The sequence below is a fragment of the Vulpes lagopus genome, chromosome X (assembly GCF_018345385.1).
Source record: "Vulpes lagopus strain Blue_001 chromosome X, ASM1834538v1, whole genome shotgun sequence".
NCBI lineage: Eukaryota > Metazoa > Chordata > Mammalia > Carnivora > Canidae > Vulpes > Vulpes lagopus.
The window spans coordinates 17656607-17660589 of NC_054848.1; the positions used below are offsets into that span (position 1 = coordinate 17656607).

General features: G+C 45.8%; 1 pseudogene; it reads left to right on the top strand.

Moving 5' to 3' along the window:
• The first annotated feature begins 646 nt into the window (after positions 1-646).
• On the top strand, positions 647-2982 carry LOC121482437 (annotated as a pseudogene).
• The last annotated feature ends 1001 nt before the right edge of the window (positions 2983-3983 follow it).

The following is a 3983-nucleotide window of genomic DNA, read 5'->3' on the forward strand; positions in this document are numbered from 1 at the left end:
GCCCCAAGTCAGGCTCTGGGCTCCTTGCAGGGTCTGCTCTGGAGTTTCTCTCCCTCTCCCTCTGTCTCTCCCCCCATTTGTGTTCCAAATAAATAAATAAAATCGATAGATAGTTAAAATGATACTTGCCTTCTTGGGATGCCTGGGTGGCTTAGTTGGTTAAGTATCCTACTCTTGCTTGCTTTTGGCTCAGGTCATGATCTCTTGGGCCAGGAGATCAAGCCCAGCATCTAGTTCTCCACTGAGCCCGAAGTCTGCTTGACTTCTCTCTCCCTCTGTCTCTTCCCCCATTCATGTGTATGTGCACACATGCACCCTCTCTCTCTCAAATAAATAAATCTATAAAAAAATAAAATGATACTTGCCTTCTAAAAGAAAATAAACTTTTTTAAAGAAAAAGGTGGCGGGGCACCTGGCTGGCTCAGTCAGAGAGCATGTGACTCTTGACCTCCAGGTCATGAGTTTGAGCCCCATATTGGAGGTAAAGATTACTAAAAAAATTAACTCTTTTTTTTTTAAGATACTTGCCTCACTTTATCCAGTACTTCTAGGTGTTCTATAGCAGAAGGGCTTTCAAATTCTCCAAACTGCCATGTGGCCCAAAATGGAGGGCCTATGGGATCCTAAAAAACATGCAAACACAAACATGTCCATGCTTCAGCCTCAGAGAATCCCAGCCTTGCATCCAGCCAGGGGCCAGGACCAGGGGTATATTGAAGATGCACCCCTCTTCAAGTGATTCTGATGGGTGTCTCCACTTAAAAACACTGGAACAAAAAATAACAGTATGCAAGAAGATTGTTTATATTTGGCTGGAAAATAACTTTTTCCTATTTTTCAAAAGGAATGAAACCTTTATTGGTATCTCCAGAGATAAAATGCTTTTGCTACAGATAATTGCCTTTTGATGCTTAGTTCTTTTTTTAGCTAATTGGATGCAGAAGAGTTTGTTGGAATTATGTATTACTGTATAGTGGACAATTCCATTTTCTGAAAGGTAAGAAAAAATAGATATTTGCATCATGTTTCCTGCATGAAAACTTTCCTTGGCCAAAATTTTGCTGAGCTCTGAAAATATTTTAAAATTTTTGCATCGTTTGCTTTGGCCTGTCAGTATGCTGAAAACCAGTATTAGAGATTTTGACCTTTGGCAGTTTTGTAGCTGAATGGATAATTCAGCAATCTTTAATTGTGCCACTGATAAGATAACTGAATAAGTAAATGAAAATTTCCAAGTGCCAAGTACAGATATCCAGTTTGCAATTCTCACCAAAACCCATTAAATTCAAATGGATAAAATGTGCATTGTGAATACTGTACACAATATTGTACAGAATTTGCCCAGAAGATACAAGCTAAATTTTTCAAGTCACCTATCAGAATTATTGTTGACAATATGTGCTTTGCATAAAGGTGATAAAAATAGAAATTTTAAAAATTAGCTTTCTGCCTATTTCTTAGTTATCAAAAAATATTAGAAAATAAACGGAGGGGTACCTGACTGTATCAGTTAGTGGACCATATGACTTTTCATCTCAGGGTTGTGGGTTTAAGCCCCCCGTTGTGTGTAGAGAGATTACTTAAAAAATAAAATATTTTAGTTGGGGTGACTGGGTGATGGGCACTGAGGGGGCACTTGGTTGGATGAGCTCTGGGTGTTATGCTGTATGTTGGCAAATTGAACTCCAATAAAAAAATTTTTTTTAATATTTTAAAGGAAAAAATGGAGAATTTTCTTCTGTTGTTTGGCAATCCTCATTATAATATCTAAGCAGTGTCTCCTTGCCCCAATTGAACCGGTCAAAAATCCATAAATCCATATTCCATATACCATAATTTTGTTAGAAGATTTTATTTTGGGGGTGCCTGGGTGGCTCAGTTGGCTAAGCCTCTACCCTCGGCTCAGGTCATGATCTTGGGGTCCTGGGATGGAGCCCTACTCTGGCCTCCCTGCTCTGCCGGGAGCCTGCTTCTCCTCTCCTGCTGCCCCCCACCACTCATACATGAGCATGTGCTCTCTCTCTCTTTCCAATAATTGTTTTACGATTTTACTTATTTATTTGAGAGGGAGAGAGACAGGGATAGTGACCAAGATAGCACAAGCAGGGAGGAAAGAGCGAAGCAGGCTCCCCGCCGAGCAGAGAGCACCTGGAGCACCTGGAGCAGCAGAACAAAATCCTCGAGATCAAGTGTAGCCTTGTGCAGGAACAGAAAACAGCTCAGAGCAGCAAGGACAACATGCTTGAAAGCTCGAACAACAACCTTTGGTGGCAGCTGGACACACTGGGCCAGCTTCTGGAGGACATTGACTGCTGGAGGACATTGAGAATAAGCATGAGGAGGGGATCGGAGAGCACACAGACATGGAGGATGAATGTGTCCTCATCAAGAAGGATGTGGATGAAGCTTACACGAACAAGGTAGAGCTGGAGTCCCACCTGGAAGGGCTGACCGACGACAGCGGCTTCTTCAGGCGGCCGTATGAAGAGGAAATCGGTGAGCGGCAGGCCCAAATCTCAGACACAGCTGTTCCATGGATCTGGACCGCATCACTGCCCAGGTCGAGGTCCAGTACGAGGACATCGCCAACAGCACCCAGGCTGAGGCCCACACCATGTACCAGATCAAGTATGAGGAGCTGCCAATATTGATGGGGAAACACACAGGGATGACTGCTGTCACAAGAAGATGGAGATTTCTGAAATGAACCAGAACATCTAGGCCGCGATTGAGGGCCTCAAAGGCCAGAGGGCATCCTTGGAGGTCACTACTGCTGATGCAGAGCAGCATGGGGAGCTGGCTGTTAAGGACTCCAGTGCCAAGCTTGCCAAGCTGGAGACTGCCCTGCAGTGAGCCAAGCAGGACATAGCGTGGCAGGAGTTCATGGACATCAAGAAGGCCCTGCACATCGAGATCACCACCTACTGCAAACTAGAGGGCAAGGAGAGCCAGCTGGAGTCTGGGAGGCAGAAGATGGGCTGAGCTCAGCCTTCAGGGGCCTCATGAGCCTTGGCCTCGACTACAGCCTGAGCTACTTCCAGTCCAGCTTCAGCTGCGGGAGAGCTCCAGTTCCTTCAGCTGAGTCAGCTCCTCCAAGACCATGGTTGTGAAACTGGGTGTGCAGGTCGTCTGATGTCCTGTCCAAGTGAACAGCCACGGTGGTCCCTTCCAGCCTCCCCTCTCCCGAGGCTACCACAGAGCCTTTGGGGGAAGGAGTTGTGCAAGGTTACATCAGAACAGGAGACACACTGGAGGCTCAGCTCTAGCCATCAGCCTACCCTTGGGGGCATCTACTGCCTTGGGTACCCCCCTGCCCATGCCCACAACTAAAAGCCAATTCAAGTGTCTTTTCCCAAATAAAGCCTTAGATGGCTCTGCCAACCACCCCCCTAATTTTTTTTTAAATAAGTAAAATTTAAAAACTTAAAAGCACAAACACAAACAGGAAACCTATTTAAAGAGCAACCTAGGATCACAATGTTTAACATCAAGTTTCATTGGCTAGACCCCTCCAAATATATCCTAAAACCAACAGCCTCTCATCTCCACTGCCCCTCACTGGGACATCACAACCAGGGACTTCAGTGGTTGGACAGCAGTGTGCCCTTGGGATCGGCAGTATGGGCATCACCTGGGAACTGGTTAGAAATGCAGATTCTTCATCCCTCTGCTATCCCAGACCCGATTACTCAGAACCCCTGGGGGGTAGGAGTGGTGAGCTGTGGTTTAAAGGGCCCTCTGATGCACATTCAGGTTTAACAATGGGCCCAATAGAAAGATACATTTATCCTTTCTTCTGACAGCTTTGCCAACTTTAGCCAGTCTTTACTCAACCATCTGTCTTTTAAGAGCCACTCTTCTATCTTTATAGAATAAAATTTCAGGGATTCCTGGGTGGCGCAGCCGTTTAGCGCCTGCCTTTGGCCCAGGGCACGATCCTGGACACCCGGGATCGAATCCCACGTCGGGCTCCCGGTGCATGG